Source organism: Saccopteryx leptura, chromosome 2 (assembly GCF_036850995.1).
Source record: "Saccopteryx leptura isolate mSacLep1 chromosome 2, mSacLep1_pri_phased_curated, whole genome shotgun sequence".
Taxonomy (NCBI): Eukaryota; Metazoa; Chordata; class Mammalia; order Chiroptera; family Emballonuridae; genus Saccopteryx; species Saccopteryx leptura.
Genome location: NC_089504.1, coordinates 26,564,229 through 26,584,955, shown reverse-complemented (window position 1 = coordinate 26,584,955; position 20,727 = coordinate 26,564,229).

Below are 20,727 nucleotides of genomic sequence, written 5' to 3'. Positions count from 1 at the left end.
ACCCATTTTGCAGATAAGAAATATAGAGCTTAAAATTGTTATGGATTTGCTAAGTCACCCAGCTAGTAAGCAGGGAGCTAGGATTCAAATCAATTAATATTATTAACCACACTACTATCTGGTGAGTGGAGACCAAGTCTGAGACCCAGAGCCACACTGCAGTCGTGTACTGGAGATGCTGGATCAACCCTTGCTGGTGAATGAAGGCCATCAGTTTAGGGCCCTGGGTTTCTGCATCACCTTCCTTGGAGTTCTCCCTCTGGTGTGAGGGCCGCTCTTGCCTCTGCAGCCCCCGGCCTCTTGCTCAGAGAATCCAGGCTGCTATCTGTTCCCACATAAGCCCCAGTGGATGGGTTCCCTCTTATTACCTCTTGCCCACATTTCTATCCGCTCTGAGCTGCTGGAACAGCCCCATTGTGGCTCCTCCACCCTCCTGGTCACCCACACCCACTGGTGTTTACAACGTCTCTAGCATCTGCGAACTTCATTAGAGCCAGAGCTACACCCTCTTCCTGCTCATTGGTGCAGACATCGGCCAGACCGAACATGGCTCCCCAGGGTGCCTGCCAGACACTTCCACCCGCCAGGCCAGATCTCCTTCTCCCGGCACCCCTGGCCAAGTTCTCATCCAGAGCCGTGTCTCTGCAGGGGAAACATTCCTGATGGGGTACCAGGGGTGCACTCTGCTCTAGTTTGTGGTTGTGGTTAGTGCTATTTGGACGGTGGCTTAGGAGGAGTATTAATTTTGGAGTCAGGAACACCTGCTGCTTAGAAGCTCTGTGATCTTGGTCTAGTTGCCTAACTTCTCTGAGCCTCAGGTTCTTAATCTGTAGAACTGAAGATAAACAAACCTGAGAATGGGAGTTATTGCATAGAAAGCTCCTGGCCCATTTGATGTACAAAATTCTCGATCTCTCTCCTAAAGACCCAGTTTGGGGCTACCAAAGACCAAATAGTGTGGAGTGTATTTGTCATTGACTTCTTTATTTTGGGAGTGCTCTCTACTAGATGTTGACATGTTGTCAGAGAGAATAAGGATAATTATCTTCATTTTATAGTTGAATAGTCTAAGGATCAGAGAGTTTAAATTAATTTGCTCATAGTCACCCAAATAACAGATTGGGTTTGCAAACATCTAATTTAAACTGACTCTTTATTTTTTAAATTTTCTCTTGTCATTTTTTAAGAATGAAAATAAACAACCGAGTGACCTACGCCAAAATGAAGTCATCTTTATTTCTTGTACAAATATAGCTGCCTTTGCTCTGTGCACTCACTCTTCCCAATTCAGAGATTCTCCTGCCACAGCAGTTGTCAGTGGTGACTTGGTAACCTCACTGTCCTGTTCTCGCCGGGGCTTGGATGACCTGAGCTTTCTAGAGCCTTTCTGAGATCTCACCGGTCATAGGAAGTGGGCTTGGACTGGAGAGTTTCTTCCAGAAGAAACCAGTCAGGACTTGTGGCTAAAGATGGGGATGACCTGGAAAACAGGAATGAGTCAGAAGGTCATTATCACGATTGTTCATTTTCTTCTTATTCAACTCAAAGCGTGCCAGATGTTTAAACGTGTTTTCCTCCTACATCATCCTTTTACTGAGAATTGAAAAGAGAAGCTTTGGGTTGTGAGCTTTCACTCGCTACCATGTCGTGAGCTCCCCGCTGGTACATGGGTCTCACTGATCCCTGAACCCTTTGCGGCCCCTTCCCATCGTGCTTTGCACACGACTGCAGGCAAACATGAATGAAACAAACATTTAAACATTTGCTGAACACTCTGTTTGTTCTTTATATTATGCTGGGTGCTTTCACATGAGAAAAATAAAAATTACTTTTCCCAGGCCATGGCAATAGAGTGGCGGTTGGCTCTCAACCCATTTAGACCTTCCGTCTCCATATTTAATTCTCTTTCCTCTATGTCTCCACTGTCGCTCAGTATCTCCATCAGTGATGGTTCCTGAGCAAGATTGAAAAATCTTTTCTTTTAAAAGTTGCCAGCAGTGTTGTATATGCAGTTGGGGGAAGGAGGGTGAATGAAGAAGGCATGATCTCTCTTCACAGAAAGGATTATAATGAGCTTCAGCTGTCTGGGTGGTTCACTCGCCATGTGAGAGTGAAGAGGATCAAAGAGACCAATGTGTCACCATGGGAACTGTCCCAGTTTTATAATATTCAATTTTCAAAGGCCTGAATATGAACACATGGAAAGCAGGAAGAATTCAGCAAATGGGAAATGACACAGGCTAATGATTTAAATATAAAGTTTTAAGGAGAGAAATCAGAGAGTGAAGAAATATTTTGAGCAGATTTAGAAATAGCTGCTTAACTCACTTTTTTTCCAGGATGAGTAACAATTGACTGCAGGTAAGAAGAATAATTATGGACCTGTGTTTCGAAAAGATGCTTTAAGATTGTGGTTCTTGGCCAAAAGGTAAGGCAATGCTCTTTTTCAAGGAGCAGTGGAAGAGGCCTCTGGAGCACAGTCACTAACCTGAGTGGGAGGTGCCTGGAAGAGATTCTGGAAAGAGAAAAAACCAGAGGCAACATTGTTGAAGGGGTTTGTCAGATTGCCAAAACATAAAAAAGCCACAGATTATTTCCCAGCCTGTATACATACCCTTTTGCACGTGCCTGCAATTTCACTCATTAGGAGGTGGGACCTCCAGCCCTGGAATTTGGACTTGGACTTATGACTTGCTTGGTCAGTGAGATACTTGCAAATGTGATGGAGGCAGAGGCTTGGAAAATGCTTCAGATTAAGGATAACCCTGCTCTTGGATACCCTGAGACTACCATCAGATGAATAAGCCTAGGCAACCCTCTGGATGATTAGAGACATGCAGTCCAATGACTTCCATCGTCCCTGCTGACAGCCAGCCAGACACATGTGGAACTGTTGATGGCGAGCTAACCTCCAGCAGATTGGTGGGTCCAGTTGATCCTAGATAGAACAGAGCTGAGATGTCCTAAACTCTTGACTCTTAGAGTTATCAGTGAATAAATGCTTGTTGTTTGGAGCTGCTAAATTTGGGGATAATTTGTTATGCAGCAAAAACTAACTGATACATAATACGTGCAAGAGATTACAAACACCAGGTGGCAAAAGAAGAATGCACTCTTGATGTAGGTGAAGAACAGGGGTTGGCAACAATACTGCCCATGAGCCAAACCCAACCCACTACCAGTTTTTGCAAATAAAGTTTTAATGGAACACAGCCAAACTCATTTGTTTACATAGCTGGTTTTGCTCTACAGCAGCAGAGTTATACAGTTGTAATAAAGACTGTCTGGCCCACAAAGCCTAAGATATTTACTATCTGGCCCTTTACAGAAAAAGTTGTTATAGGATATAACAGTAAACAGGGCTTCACTATAAACCTTCATTTGAATAGAAGCAGAAAAGCACATATTAAGAATCCCCAAATGAATATTATTTGTTTTCTTATTAAAAATGACACATGTTCATGTCTGAAACTGGTGGTGCAGTGAATAAAGCATCAACCTGGAACCCTGAGGTCACCATTTTGAAACCCTGGCTTGCCAGGTCAAGTCACATATGGGAGTTGATGCTTCCTGCTCCTCCCCTGTTCTCTCTTTCTCTGTCTCTTCTCTCTATCTAAAAATGAATAAATAAAATCTAAAAAAAATGACACATGTTCATTATAAAAAATATTTAGACATTCTAAAAAAGTGTAAGAGAGTGAAAGTCACCTCTATGTTCACCATTCAGAGATAACCTCTTGCAACTTTGAAACATGTCCTTCCATACATTTCTCTTTTCCTATATATTTTTTTCCTTAAAAAGAAATTGAACTAATACTTTTTAAACTTAGTATGTTGTTAATATGTGATAACAACTATGGTACTACATCATCATTTTCAATGACTTCCATATATAAGACTATCATACATTGATTACCAGATCCCTCATTGTTTTAATATTTAGTTTGCTTCCAGTTTTCACCATCTTGAACATTGCTGTGATAAATGATAAACATGAACGTATATATTTGACACTACTAGGAAGTCATCCTTAAAGTCAAATGATATAAGATAGTGCATAAAGAAACAATGTATAGAAGTATAATTTTGGTGTCAAAGGTTATTTACGGTACACAAACATCCTCCCGTTGCCTTCCAGAAACTCCGTATCGACTTACATTCCTATCAATAATGGTTAAAAAAAAATATATGTTTTTGACTTGCAAAGTAGATCATTTCATTTACCAGAGCACAAAGGAAGCAAGTAGAGGAGTCCATCTATATTTTTCCTACAAAGAGGAACTCGGATAACCTTGGGAGAAAATGACCATGTCATTTCAGAGCTCTCAATTGCCTAGGGGACAGCAAAGAACCTGATTGGATGACCCAGGCTTTATAAAGCTCTTCACAGGCGGAAAAGATGAGCCCAGTCTAGGCTGATGAGATATCAAACAAAGCTAGATGTCAAGTCATGAATCAGTGCCCAAGTAAGCAACAGCATCAGTACATGGTGGGGATCTGGTGCTTATTACCAAGCAGTCAGGTGTGGAAAAGACCAGGGAGCTCACTGTACACCAGCAGGGAGGTATGGTGCCATCGAAGCGAATCACACCATCAGCTGCATGGTATTTGGAGGCTCACCTTCCTGTTCTGTTCTGGGCTGGAGAGACCAGATCTACATGACTGTGCTTCATTCTGGCCACTGTACTCTAAGGGAACTCTAGATTAATCTGGGGCAGCGACCTCTCAAAACAGAAGGACGGACTCTAGTTCATATCATTTGAAGAAATACTGAAAGAGTTAGGAAAGGTTAGCTTAGAAAAAGCAGAAGTTAGGACGGATATTAAAATGTTTTTCTTTTTTTTTTTTTTGTATTTTTCTGAAGCTGGAAACAGGGAGAGACAGTCAGACAGACTCCCGCGTGCGCCCCACCAGGATCCACCTGGCACGCCCACCAGGGGCGACGCTCTGCCCACCAGGGGGCGATGCTCTGCCCCTGGGGGGGGGTGTCGCGTGCTGCCGCGACCAGAGCCACTCCAGCGCCTGGGGCAGAGGCCAAGGAGCCATTCCCAGTGCCCGGGCCATCTTTGCTCCAATGGAGCCTCCGCTGCGGGAGGGGAAGAGAGAGACAAAGAGGAAGGGGGGGGGTGGAGAAGCAAATGGGCGCTTCTCCTATGTGCCCTGGCCGGGAATCGAACCTGGGTCCCCGGCACGCCAGGCCGACGCTCTACCGCTGAGCCAACCGGCCAGGGCCTAAAATGTTTTTCAATATTTGCATTTTCAAAATAAAAATATCTGTATTAGTTTTTAAATTATAAAATCCTAGATACTCAATGCAAAGTATAGTGAACACAACCAAAAGGGTAAAGAAGGAAAGTCTTATCCTGAATTGTGTTATTCAAGAGGAATGTGACTGATATCTTGATGAAGATGCTTCTATACAGCATTTTGTAAATTCATACACACAAAACATGCCTATAATTTTACATAAAAGGCATAATGATACTAATCTTTTTCTCACTCAACATTATGTAATGAACATATTTCTGTGTCAATTAAGTTATTATCTATCTATCTATCTATCATATTTCCCCATGTATAAAACACTCCCATGTATAAGACACACCTTAATTTTGGGACCCAAAATTTAAAAAAAAAGTATTATATAAAGTTATTGAACTCAGATTTTATACATCATAAAATTCATACAACTCCTGATCACTGTCAAAACTCCCATCCATTAGCTTGTTCTCATCTGTGTCTGATGATGAATCATGGTCTTCAACAATGAGCGCAAAAACAAGCACAAATAAGTGGGAAATGCAAGTAAAAATATCCACAACCACTGTATAAGATGCACCCAGTTTCCAGACCCAAAAGTTTTCAGAAAAAGGTGCATTTTATACATGGGGAAATACGGTATTCAGAGAGAGAGGGTGGGAGAGAGAGAGAGAGAGAGAGAGAGAGAGAGAGAAGCATCAACTCATTGCTCCACTTGTGCACTAATTGCTTTTCAATGTCTTGACCAGTAATCCAACTGGTGACCTTTGGCTCAAGCCAGTGATCTTTAGAACTGGTGACCTTGGAGTTCTGGATTAATTCTCTATCCACTGAGCTAGGCATCTAGGTTATCATATTTAATGACTGCTTAGAAATTATTTTATGAATTTGCCATAAATTTATATAACCAATTTCTTATTGGTAAAAATTTAGTTGTTAATTATTTCTTTATTATTTATTTGGCTAATTATCTTCTTAAGCTAAATTCCTAGAAGTAAAACCTCTGGATCAAAATATTTGCACAGTTAGCATTTCAATAGTATTATGCTGTTCTTCAGAAAGATTGAACCAATTTACACTCCACAATTATCTTGGTTTTATTTATGTTTCTTAGGTTACTCTGACGCATTTGAATTTTTTCATAGTTTAATACCATTGCATTTCTTAGTTTATAAGTTGCCAGTCATCCTTTGCTCATTTTTATTTTAAATAAATTTGTATGCATTCTCTGTAGGTGTAATAACACCGTATCTCATACATATCACACACACATTTTTCTCCCCAATGTGCCAATTAAATTTATTTCTGGTGGTTTGTTTGTTTTTGTTGATGTTTTTTTTTTACTACAGTTTCCAAATTTTATGTAGCCAATTCTATTCATTTCTTCCATCTTTCAATATTTTTAATGGTTGTCATATGGCAGAGGATTAGACATTTATTCAGTTTTTGAAGAAGACAGAATCAGTCCAATGGGGGAAAGCTGCCATGTGGCAGACTTCAGCTAAACATAATAAACTTTTTTTTTCCAATTAGAACTGTCAAATGTGGAATGCGCTGCCTCATAGGTAGTGAGAAGTCCCATAATTAGGGACTATGAAGCATGAATTGCATGACCACTTGACAGCGATGCTGTATGGGGTGAGGCCAGATGGCTTCTGGTGTCCTCAATTATTTACAAGGCAAATTTTTTTTTTTAAAAAAATGGGATGACAATAATTGAAATCTACTCAATTTTCCCAGGGAACTTTCCTCAAAACTAGAACGTCATCTAAAAATGTGGGCTTTCCAAGATCCATTAGATAAAAGTTGGTGTGGCAGAGCTGACAGCACTAAGTTAACCTAGTCTGACCCACTGACTATTGTTAAAAAGCATACCAGAGGAATGTCAGGGTCATGCGGTTGTCATTCATGAGTTTTACTTTCATCACCATGCATCACCTTGCAGCCATGGAAATTTCCATGAAACCATATGAAGCCCATAGTAAGCTGATCTCCCACAGATGGGAGTGAGGATGGGTTTAAGAGCTGACTTCCTAGCATAGGACAAGCATGGGTCTGGCCAAGCCTTGTGATAGCACCAGAGTAAAGTGGTGCAAGGCAGAGTTAAAGAAGCAATCTGCTTCGTTGCTGCTATTGTACAACTGTCAAAATGAGTTACAGAAAGGGAAGGGGCTATCTTACCAGGTAAGTCTCAGAACACTTACGAGAATCCGTGCTTCAGGCTCCATCTGACTATGTTGGTCTTCCCTTTTCGATCTTTGATTAATGTTTTTGTTTTTTTTTTTTAGTTTAGTTTTTTTGTTTTTGTGAGATAGGATTGTTGGGGGACAGTTAGGGTTAAACTTAGAGTTGGAAGAATGCTTTCACCATTCATTCATTCAACAATATATAATATACAATGAACTCATGCTATGTGCAAAGTATTGGGAGTTTAACAACAGTGAAAAACAGGTCACAGCCTAGAGGGGAAGGCAATTTGAAACTATTAAAGACAACATAGGGTAATGAACGGTCTGAAGTACAGGGTGCTTTGGATGCTCATGGCATCAAAGTTTTTTCTGAAGGATCAGGAAAGGCCTTCTGGAAAGACTAAAATTAGAGATTTAAAGAAGGAGGAGGAGTTGTCCATGAGGAGGCAGGACGAGAGGAGAGGTGATGGTTGAATAAGTGTTTCAGGGAAAGAGAAGTGGGTGCAAAGCCAGAGAGAAATTTAGATTTCCACATCTCTGGAGAGGTACAAGGATGCTTCTGATGTGATGTAGTGGAAAGAACCAGAATTTAAAACAAGGGGTCAGGTGTTTGGCTTTCAGCCCTGCCAATTCCTGGCTACATGACCTTGGCAAATAGCATAATCTGTCTCAATCTCAATTTTCTCATTTGCCAAATGGTGATAATAATACCTACTTCACAGGATTATTCTCAGAGTGGGATGAGCTAATGGATATAAAATTGGCCAATGTGTGTGTATGGGAGGTAGGTTTTAAATATCTTAAAGCTTTTGTATTAATGTCAGTGATCAAAATCCTTTATTTTTTCAACCTAGCCCTAATCTTCCTTGCTGTCTGTGGACACATGTCAACTGGATCAGTTCAGCTGGCTCTTACCTTCTCAGTTTCTACCTGGCGTCACTGAATTCAGGCACTGAGAATATGACAGAAGCATGACACAAGGATCTAATGGAATTTAGCTGCAAAGAGAAGGTTAGTTTAAAGTGGCATCTGTCTTCTACACTGTCTGCTGTTCCCACCTCCATCTAGTCCACAAGCTCCTACAGGCATGTAAAATAGGTTCTAAAAATAGGTCATCTTCTTATCCCCAAAGATAAGACTCCCAGGAAGCTTGCTGAGTAGGTGCTCAGCAAATTTTAGTTAGAAAGGTACAAAGAAAGTTTGAGAACTCAGGGCAGAATTTAATGTGTAGTAAATACAGGGTATAGATCAAGGGATTATAGAAAGAAAAATCTGCGTAAGTGGGGGAGGATTTGTAGAGGTAAGGTTGGGATGCTCAGCTTTCGTAGGTGCTGCCAAAGAATTTTCAGAGTGGTGGTACCACTTTATGCTCCTGTCAGTGATGTGTGAGAAATCTAGTTACTCATATCCTTAGTTGATGTCAGTCTTTTTAGTTTTAGCAACTCTGGTGGAGGAGCAGCGCTATTTCATTGTGGTTTTAGTTTACATTGTCCTAATGACTAATGATTTTGGACCTCTTTTCATATGATTGTTTGCCATTTGAATGTCCTTTCTGTGAAGTAAGTGCCTGTTCAAATATTTTGCTCATTAAAAAAATGTTGACTATCTTTTATTGATGTGAGGAAGTTCTTTTTTTATATTTTCTGGGGGAGGAAGTTCTTTATTTCTTGTTTTTATTTTTTTACTTTGTAAAAATTTATTTTTTCAGTTTAGTTGACATTCAATATTACATTAGTTTCAGGTGTACAGCATAGTGGTTGAACCCTTATATAATTTATGAACTGATTTCCTTTAAAAGTCTAGTACCTACCTGGCACCATACATAGTTATTACAGTATTATTGACTACAGTAGGGAGAGTTCTTTATGTTATGGATACAAGTCCCTCATTGGATATATCTACTGCAAATCACTTTTCTCATCTGTGACTTGCCATTGTTATTTTCCATGGTCTCATTTGATAAAGAAGTTATCCATTTTAATGAAAAATAGTATGCTAATTTTTTCCTTTTAAGCTTAGTTCTCTTGTATACTATTTAAGAAGTTTTTTGTTTTGTTCTGGCTAATTCAAGGTAAGGAAGATATTCTTCTATTTGTTTTTTCTAGAAGACTTTCATAAAGATTTTATTTTGAAAAAATTTCAAACCAAGAGAAAGTTCTAAGAATAGTACAATGAATTCATATATGTCTTTCACTTAGATTCATCACTTAAAATTTTTTTTTTTAATTAAGAGCAGGGAAAGCAGAGAGACAGACTACCACATGTGTCCCGACTGGGATCCATCTGGCAAGCTCCTTTATGGGGCAATTCTCTGCTCTTCTGGTATGTTTCTCTGTTGCTTGGCAACTGAGCTATTTTTAGCACCTGAGGCAGAGGCCACAGAGCCATCCTCAGTGCCAGGGGCCAACTTGCTTGAGCCAATGGAGCCATGGCTGAGGGAGAGGGGTAGAGAAAAGAGAGGGGAGGAGGGAAGGGTGGAGTAGCAGATGGGTGCTTCTCCTGTGTGCCCTGACCAGGAATTGAACCTGGGGCATCCACATGCCAGGATGACACTCTGCCACTGAGCCAACCAGCCAGGGCCTAAAAATGTTTAATGAACTATTTTTATCTAAAAAAAAAAAATGTTGAAATTTCTGGTTAAGATGGTACAATAAGTAAATGGCTAAGGGTAAATCCTTGTCATTGATATACCAACAGCAATCAAGGCTCAACTACAAGAGAAGGGTGTACACATCCCACAGGGGGGATGAAGCTCACATGGCCAGCTTGGGTGATTGAGGACATTGTGCCAATAGATTCTACAGAACATGTACTACATTAGGCCACTCTGCCAAGTCTGGGAGATGTGGCAACTCTACCTAATAACACATAGAAACAAACACAGGGAGGCTGCCAAAATGAGGAGACAAGGAAACATGTCCTATAGGAAAAAATAGAACAAAATTACAGAAAAATAACGAAACAAAATAGAGACAAGAAATTTACTAGATGCAAAGTTCAAAACATTGGTTATAAGAATGCTCACTGAACTGAAGTGAGAACCTCAACAGCATAAAAAAGGGCCAGTCAGAGAGGAAGGATACACTAGCTGAAGTGAAGAATAATTTACAGGGCATCAATAATAGAGTAGATGAAGCTGAGAATCAAATCAACAATTGGAATATAAGGAAGCAAAATACACCCACTCAGAACACCAAAATGAAAAAAGAAAATTCATAAAAATGAGGTAGGAAGCCTCTGTGACAACTTCAAGCATACAAACATTCACATCACAGGGTGCCAGAAGGAGAACAGAGAGAGAGAGCAAGAAATTGAAAACATACTTGAAAAGATAATGACAAAATTTTTCTAACTTGATGAAGGAAATAGACATCCAAGTGGAGGAAGCACAGAGAGTCCCAACCAACATAAACCTGAAGAGGCCCACACCAAGACACACCATAGTTAAAAAGCAAAAGTTTCAAGACAAAGAAAGAATATTAAAAACAGCAAGAGAAAGTTAGTTTTCTACAAGGGAGCTCCCATAAGACTGTCAGCTGATTTCTCAACAGAAATTTTGTAAGCCAGAAGGGATTGACAGGAAATATTCAAAGTGATGAAAAGCAAGGACCTACAACCAAGATTACTCTACTCAGCAAAGCTATCATTTAGAATTGAAGGAGCTTCCCAGACAAGAAAAAGCTAAAGGAGTTTATCACCACCATTATGTGAAATGTTAAAGGGTCTTCCTTAAGAGGAAATAAAAGAAGAAAAAAGAGAAAAATCTAAACCATAAAATGGCAATAAATATGTATCTATCAACAATTGAATTTAAATACCCAAGCAGAACAGGAACAGATTCATAGATACAGAGAACTTGTTGCTGGTTGTCAGCTGTGAGAGGGGTTGGGAGGACGGGTAACAGAGGTGAAGGGATCAGGAAGTAAAGATTGGTTGTTACAGAATAATCATGGGGATATAAAGTACAGCATATGGAATACAATCAATAATATTGTAATAACTCCGTATGGTGTCAGCTGGGTATGAGATTTATCAGGATGATGACTTAGTAAGGTATGTGATGTCTAATCACTGGGCTATACACCTGAAACTAATAGAATAACGTATGTCAACTGTAATAAAAAAATAAAAACAATTTTAAAGTAAAAAGAAAAAGAAATGTTTGCATATGGTTAAAAATATCCAGTCTTGTGAGTGATAAATGACAAGTAAATCTTTTTTTTTTTTTTTAATTTTTTATTTTATTTTATTCATTTTAGAGAGGAGAGAGAAAGGAAGAGGGAGAGAGGAGAGAGAGACAGAGAGAGAAGGTGGGGAGGAGCTGGAAGCATCAACTCCCATATGTGCCTTGACCAGGCAAGCCCAGGGTTTCGAACCGGCGACCTCAGCATTTCCAGGTCGATGCTCTATCCACTGCGCCACCACAGGTCAGGCACAAGTAAATCTTTTAATTGCCCTGACCAAGTCCTTCTCCCTGAAGACAAGCAATATTAACAATTTCTTACACATGCTTTTATAGATACTTTTCACAGATATAGATCAACATATTTATGATTTTTCTTTTACTTATTTACAATAAAGGACATATTACTAAAGATGTCCTGAACATTACTACATTATGTTTTTATTTAACAATGGATCGCAGTGCTCTTCCCCTATCAGCCCATCTGGAAATGACCTTACCCTTTTTAAGGGCTGCGGATTATTGCTTTGAATCAAAGCTTTATCATGTGAAGCTACCGATCCCTGCTGAAGAGAACAGTCAGGTTGTGTTTAGTCTTTTCTTATCACAAACAGAGCTGCGGTAAACATCCTTGTTGCATAGGACTCTGTTCCAAGGGTCTGGGTGTTTACAATTGTGTTAGTTCTGGTCAAATTAAAAAAAAGGTTATTTTTGGTTTAAAACCTCCAGTAGCATGTGATGGGAACTTTCCTCTCTTTGGAGGAACAGTACATATTTAAGTAAGCGGAGAAGAGGAAAGAGACATTACCATGGAAGGAGCAGTATGAACAAAGGCTTAGAGTGGAGTTTCTTAGCCTTGGCATAAGGGACATTTTTGGCCGGATAATTCTTTGTTGTGGGGCTGTCCTGTGGATCAGAGGTTGGTTAGTGGCATCCCTGGCCTCTGCCCATTAGATGCCAGTAACAAGCCACCCTCTCCCCATGTTAGATGTGACAAGTTAACATGTCTCCAGACATCAACAAATGTGCCTTTGGAGAACAGAATTTCCCTAGGTCAAGAACCAAGATTTGGAAGGGATGAAGGATCAGACTATGGTGTGAGTGTGTGTGTGTGTGTGTGTGTGTGTGTGTGTGTACAGTGAGTACAGATGCAAAACTTAGAAGATAGCATAGAGTTATATTACAAAGAGCTTCAAGGTTAGTCTCAGCAAAAGACTGTTTCTTCCCTTAATTATCTATCTCATATTTCATAAAAGCCTACACTGTGGACATCCCCTTCTTTTGTAGATTTTTGTTTGGTGAGGCTAGAAAGCCACAAAATAATCCCTTTGCCTTTACTAATAATGAGCAACTTAAGGGCGGTGCTTTAAGTGCACACAGGTTGTTCATGACCTTTAAGCTCATTTGAATCTAGCAACATGAGGGTCCCGCTCTGTGGTGTACAGATGAGGAAAATCCCGGAGTAGTAGAAGCCGGCGTACTCCCCCGGCCCTCGGTCACAGCACTTGCCATTGCTGGAGTAGTAGAAGCTGGCGTACTCCCCCGGCCCTCGGTCACAGCACTTGCCATTGCTTTGCTGTAAGAGGCTTAACCAGCCAGCTTCATAACTGCAATTTCTGAAGACCCAGTATGGAGCCGTTTATATGTAATTTTTGTCATTATTTCCATCATCTGTTGAACCTCAGAATAGGCTTGAAGTCATCGTTCTCTCCCTCTCCTTCGCCTCACGTTTTGGTTTATTTTTGGAAGTGAGATCAATGGACTGCCCTTTGCTTTCTTTCAGGAACCTCTCTGCTGCATTGTAACCACACCCGGGAGTGGAGCACGTGGTCGGACCCTCATGGAATATATGACAGCTTCTCTCCGGCTCGGTTTCCTGATCGGCGCAGTGATACCTCTGCTCCCACGCTCTGCAGGTCTGCCTGTGTTATTATTAAGTTTGCTGCTTGGCAGACATCACTTGCTAACTCATGGTAATAAGTAAGAATGAATAAATAACTTCAGCTTCTGCTGCAGTGCCTGGTGCATAGTAAGTAAGTGATCAGTCCATGTTTGTTGATTGACAAAGTGAATAATCACATTTTACCTAGAAGCAGTACTACTGGGCAAACAGGGAATCTGCCTCCGTTCAGGAATTCAGGGGCCCCTGAACTTCAAAATGCTATCCCCAACATTCTCTAAGCCCCTGGAGGGGTCAGGGTTCACCAGCGCCACCAGTGCTATATAGACAGGGTGCTCTGGGCCCAACTTGGACCCACTTTGGCTTTGGTCCCCATTTCTCCCCTTTGGCATGCTCTCCAGTCCTTTATGTAGTGCATGGGGTCAACCAGATGCCCAGGAGAGCTCTGGGGCTGGCACCCAAGAGATTGTTTAAGGGACCCAAGCACAGGCCCCAGTTACAGGAGGGCTGCCTGGTGAAAGGATCTTTTCTGCTGGCCAGAGAGTACGTATTTATTTTCAGGATTGATCACATAAAATTGGGCTGTTAGAAGATGCTGAAACACTGATGTTGGTAACTCAAATTGTCTCTATATACAGGGGACTCACAAAAATATTTGCATGGGCCCTACACCCTCTAGGGGTAACCTTGTCTAGTAGGTCATCAATTCACTCATTCATTCATTCATTCAGGCAGTTGTTCAATGGAGTTTATGCTGAATTCAAGTGACCTGCAATGAAGTCGTAGTTGCTGTGATAAGTGTTATGCTATTTTATTTTATTTATCATAGCAACATGAAGTTGCTATGATAAGGGCTATGTTATTTTATTATTACTGCAATTATTATAATTATTAATATTGGCAGTATGAGCACATGCATCGGACCCCAGACAAAGAAGTGATTAATCCAGCCAGCACGTGGTATACGATCTCAGTATAAGGAAGGGGCATGTCATGTTCAGGGGACAGAAAATAATTCCATGAGTCAGAAGGACGTGTAGAGACAGAGGAGAGAGGGGGGTGGGCTGGAGAGGAAGGTGGGCCTGTAACAGGAAGCGTCCTGTCGCCAGGCTGAGGTTTCTGAACCACTTTTCTGAGGGAAAGACAGAATCACCAAGTGCTGGTTAACCAGGAGAGAGATGGTTAGTGGTACTGTGCAGGAAGTTCACCCCCCGGTGGCTGGGTAGGGGGTCGGATGGGGGGAAGGCAGGGCCAGAGGCAAAGAGACCCTTCTCGAGGCGCTGGGGAAGAGGGACCAGCACCTGACTGAAGGTGGCAGCCTCAGAGGAGGAGAGGCTGGGGAGCCACTGCTGGCTGGTCCCCAAATACTGAGCAGTGGGGGACAATCAGAGCCATCATGTGCTCTCTGGGAAGGGCGTGCTGTCCTTGTCCCCTTCCTACTCTCCTCATTTCCCTGTCTCCCCGAGTCTGATGGCACGGGGCAGGTGCTGAGACAGCAGCCTCTCCCCGGTCGTGAGGGGAGCCGACACGGACAGCACACTGGACAGCCCTCCCTTGGGCAGGCCTGCCCAGGAAAGCTCGCGGGACATCGTTTTCGGCCTGAATGGAAGACTCCCAAAGCCCTCTGGGCTTCTCCTGCGGAGCCTCAGGTGCGCTTGCCTTCGGAGCGGCCCAGGCTGCCTGGAGTGCGCCCACCGCGCTGCTCTGCGCTCTTCTGCACGGCCTTGCTCGCCCGGCCTGTGTATGGCTCCTCATCAGGACCTGTTGCATCTCTGGAAATGACCTCAGTCTTTAGAATATTTGTTCTTTTTGGCTTTTTAAACAATGTCCTCGTTTTGCCAGAGGAAAAGGGAAAGAGACTCTCTAAACCAGCCGGCCGCCCTTTGTTCTGGGCCCATAAATCTGGCGCGAGCACATGTCCGGCCTCCCCGCCCCTCCCGCATCATTGTCCCCACTGCTGATTAATAGGTCAGAGCTAACTTTAAACTGGCATTTCCTGACCAGCCCATCCCCCAGCCCCCCACCCCGCCTGGCTGTTCCTTAGGAACTCTCCGTATTTTAGAAGATGAAATCACCGCAAGGCGCAGGCTCCGCCTCTCGGCGGGTGCCCAGGCCACTGCTTGAACATTGGCCAAAGCTGTCTGCGCAGTTCAGGAGCTGGCCCGAGGCGGGGCTCGGGCAGAGGGGTGGGCATGTCTCAGGGTGTGTGCCATCCCTGGTCTATCTAGTCTTGGAGGATCCTACCTGAACAAACCACCAGAGGGGCCGCATGGAAAGAGGGTGTAATGATGAGTGTGACGGTATTTGCTTGTGTCTTTCGCTAGTGTCCTGGGAGTGACTGAATTGTAGCTGAACCACGCCAAGTGATGTTGTAGAAGCAAAGGTACCGACACAGAGAGATGTTGCTGATGATGACCGGGTAAAGCAGGGTTCGAAAGTTGAGTGCATCTGTTATCCAGCCATATAGTTCTTATTTAAATTTTCTTTTCAATTACAGTCTACATTCAGTATCCCTTGGCATTAGTTTCAGAAGTGCAGCACTGCCGTTAGAGACAATCATGCACTCTGTAGAGCAGGGGTCCCCAAACTATGGCCTGCGGGCCACATGCGGCCCCCTGAGGCCATTTATCCGGCCCCTGCCGCACCTCTGGAAGGGGCACCTCTTTCATTGGTGGTCAGTGAGAGGAGCACATTGACCATCTCATTAGCCAAAAGCAGGTCCATTGTTCCCATTGAAATACTGGTCAGTTTGTTGATTTAAATTTACTTGTTCTTTATTTTAAATATTGTATTTGTTCCTGTTTTTTGTTTTTTTTTTTTACTTTAAAATAAGATATGTGCAGTGTGCATAGGGATTTGTTCATAGTTTTTTTTATAGTCCGGCCCTCCAACGGTCTGAGGGACAGTGAACTGGCCCCCTGTGTAAAAAGTTTGGGGACCCCTGCGTAGAGTGCCCTCCCCACACCTCGAGCACCCAGCTGGCCCCATACAGAGTCGTTACAATATAGCCATTACTAACTACCTGCCCCATGCTGCGGTCTACATCCCTGTGACTGCTCTGTAACCACCAATGTGTACTTCTCAATCTCTTCCCCCTTTTCACCTGGCCCCTCCACCCCCTTTCAGCCATCAGCCTGTTCTCTGGATCTGTGAGCCTGTTTCTATTTTGTTAGTTTATTTTGTTCTGTAGATGGCACACGGGCAGTGAAATCACATGGTACGTGTCTTTCTCTGTTTGCCTTCTTTCAGCCATACAGTTCTTTTAGTTACTAGGCTTTCCGTAGCTAACAAGCAGGTGGAAGTAGACCTGCCTCAAAACCGGCTTCAGTTTTGTGTTGTCCCTTAATTCAGGCAGAAGCTATCTAGCGCCTGCATTTGTGATTGTCACCTCTAGCTGGTCAAGAGCTCAGTTCGTAAGAATTCCAACGGGCATTTCTGACCTTAGCCAGTCAGGTGGAAAACCAGTTCATGTCACAGCAACTGACATGTGTTGAAGACCTACTGACATCAGACTGCAGCCGGGGAAGGCAAAGGGTCATCTCAGTTAGCAGTCCCAATAGCCCAGCACCGTCCCCGTTTTCCAGGGAGGACATGAGAGTTGAGGAGGATAGGGAGCTGGCCTGTCATCAGACAGCCAGGGAGGGACAGCGCAAGGCGCAGCTGGTGCTTCTGAGGCCCATGGCTGTGTTATCTCCAGCATTCTGCGTCCCTGCTGGCCCGTCGAGGGTTCAGAAAGCATAGTTACCATGCGCAAAGCTCAGCAAACTTAGCAAGGCCCCTTCTGCAAGTTTGTACCTGGTGGGAACAGAGCCTGGTTGAGAGGTCTAGGGGGAGGTCAACCATGCAGCCCCAGGGGGTCTATCTTCTGCTCAGTAAATACATCTCCTTCGCTTCCGCTTGGGCTCTGAGACAACTGTGCGCTCCGGACTCCAGAGCCTCTCACTGTAGTGACATCAAGGACAATAAAAATGCACAAAGCTAGTGGCCGATTTCTGCGCTTTCCCCACATGATCAGCTGACCGGAGAAACATTTTCTGTAAATAAACAGGTCCTGGGAGCATCCTACAGAAATAAACAGTGAGTGACATTGAGCAAGTCCAATTTGGATGGCAAAAATTCTGACTTTGGAAAGCTCAGGTCCTTTCACATTTCAATCATCAGACTCTTTTTGAATAAATAGTGTTCCAGGTAGGTGGTATCAAAAGACTGAGATACACTGAGGTCACTGCCTGGACATTTAAACAAAAAGCAAAATGAAACAACCTATTCTACTTATTGTCACACTCCCTCTCTCTGTGTAGCCTCTTAAGTTGTGTTCAGATATGACCTTTCGAGGCCAGGAAGACCACTGTTACTAGAAAAAAATTAGAAAAATAGGTATATAGAAACAAAGGCTGCTTTCAATTTCACCACAAAGACATATATATTGTCAACATTTTTGTGTGTTTTTCCTTAAGGGGTGTGTGTGTGTGTGTGTGTGTACATACCTATCTATATGGCCAGATAGTAGATATACTTGAGTAGGATTACACTGCATATTCTCGTGTGCAGCTTACCTTAATTCATTCAACATCAAGAACATCTTCCCACATCAGTAACTGCTCTTCGACAATATCATTTTGCATGGTTGAGCAGTATTCCACTACATCAGGGGTCTCAAACTTGCGGCCCGCCCACCAATTTTGTGCAGCCCGCAGACTGGCCCACAGACTAATCCACGAAGTTTGATTAGTCTGCGGGCCGCACAAAATTGGTGGTCGGGCCGCGAGTTTGAGACCCCTGCACTACATGGATGTATCATACAAATCGTCACCCATTTCCTATTTTGCCCCCTGCTTCTGACTTGGGTTGATGTCTAGGGATTTATTTATTGAGTACCTTCTAGGTGCTGAATTCTTGGCAAATATGTCATGGTGGGAGGCAGTACCAGGTGATCGCGAGAACTCTGTTCAAAGGTCATCTGTGTTCCTTACTAACTCTTTGCCTTTCTATATATAGTTACTTAACTTCTCTGAGCTCAACTGAGTGTCATGGGTGATGACACTCTCCTTAAGGGGCTATTTTGAAAAATGAAGTGAGATATGATAATATGGAGTTTGGCACAGCGCAGGTCCTCAGCAAGTGGTAACTGTCATTGTTGCTGAGGAGGGTTTCCCGTCCCGCCCGAGGGAGAGAGGCCAGGGCAGTGTCTGGGTGGGCCTGAGGAGTCTGGGTGAGCCCTGAAGGGAGAGTTGGGGCGAGCATGTGGAGAAGGAGACTTGAAAGCATTTCTGTGAGCCTCTGCTTTCGTTTTGCAACATGCACCTGAGGGTTTGTGGGAGGACACGTTTACCACTGAGACATTAAGTGTGGATAAAGGGCCTAATAATATCTCTGGCCTATAGTAGGTACTAAATATATTTGTTCGTTTTCTTTCTGTCCTCTGCAACTGATGACTTATATAAAAATGCATTTGGCTTTCCTGGTCTCTTAAAAAATATTTCCATTCATCCTCGTCATTTTTAAGTGAATTAATTGGGCTGACATTGCTTAATAAGATTATATAGGTTTCAGGGGTATAATTCTATAAGACATCATCTGCACATTATTGTGTGCTCACCACCCCAAGTCACTTCTCCTTCCATCACCATTTATCCTTTATCCTCTTATCTCCCATCACCTTTTCTCTCTTATAATCATACTCTTGTCTGTCCATGAGCTGTGGGGTTTTTTTTGCTTAATCCCTTCACCTTTTCCATCCAGCCTCACTATCCCCTCTTCTCTGACAGCTGTCAGTCTGTTCTCTGTATCTATGAGTCTGTTTCTATTCTGTTCGTTAGCTTATTTTGTTCATTAGATTCCACATATAAGTGAGATCATATGGTTCTTGTCTTTCTCTGGCTGGCTTATTTCACTTAACATAATCAGCTCCAGGTCCATTCATGCTGTTGCAAAAGGTAAGATTTCCTTCTTTTTTTATGGCTGAGTAGTATTTCATTATGTAAATGTACCACTCATCTACTGATGACCACTTGGGCTGTTTTTGAATCTTGGCTATTGTAAATAATGCTGCAATGAATATAGGGGTGCATATATTATTTCAAATTGGGTTTCTTTGGGTATGTTCCCAAAAGTGGAATTGCTGGGTCATAGGCAGTTCCATTTTTAATTTTTTTAAGGAAACCCGATACTCCTCTCCACAGTGGCTGCACCAGTCTGCTTTCCCACTAACTGTGCATGAAGGTTCCCTTTTCTCCACAGCCTCATCACACTTGCCGTTTATAGTTTTACTGATGAGCGCCATTCTGAGAGGTGTGAGGTGATATCTCATTATGGTTTTAATTTGCATATTTCTGATGATTAGTGATGTTGAGCATCTTTTCATATGTCTATTGGCCATCTCTATGTCCTCTTTGCAGAAGTGTCTATTCCATTCCTTTACCCTTTTTTAAATTGGATTGCTTGGGGTTTTTTGGGTGTTGAGTTGTATAACTTATTGGTACATTTTGGATATTAGCCCCTTATCAGATGTATCACTGGCAAGTATGTTCTCCACTTAGTGGGTTGTCTTTTCCATTCTAGTCTTTGATTGCCCTTGGCTATTGGTGGTTCCTGACACTCCATAATAACAGTTCCAGCATTTTAGAACAAACCTGCAAGGTAGGAATGTTCTTTCAATCTGAAAAGGAAAAAAAGTGAAGTCAGAGAGGTTGAATAGCTTGCGCAGCCCAACAATGGCTTGAAATTCAGGCCTGTCCAGGTATCCAGCTTTTACCCCGCTTTGAATGGATGAGAGTTCCTTCTGGACACTTTAATAGCAAGGTCGCTGGCTCTCTTATTTTCTTGACTTTCTCTTATTATTTTGTCTTTCATAGGTCACCATTCCGCAAGCAATGTTCACATGTCCAGTAAACTCAAGGAGACCAGGGACCCCTGCAATTGAGAGCCACTGGCTGTGTTGAGAGCCAACAGAGTTGCACCTGCAGTGATTGTTAGAACTGAGAAGATAAAGGGTGTTTGTCGGAGCAACCCTGTTGGCTTGTGCCCGTCCACCTCCTACAAGGTCATGGGGCGTGTTTTGGGATAGGTATTCTTTCTTGACTCTGGAAATGAAACTTGCATCACATTTAGCTGTGGACACATCTGCCGAAGCAGCTGCTCATGTTGCACAATTTACGCTTCTTACCAGCTAGCTCTGGCCTGACCATAGGCAGAAG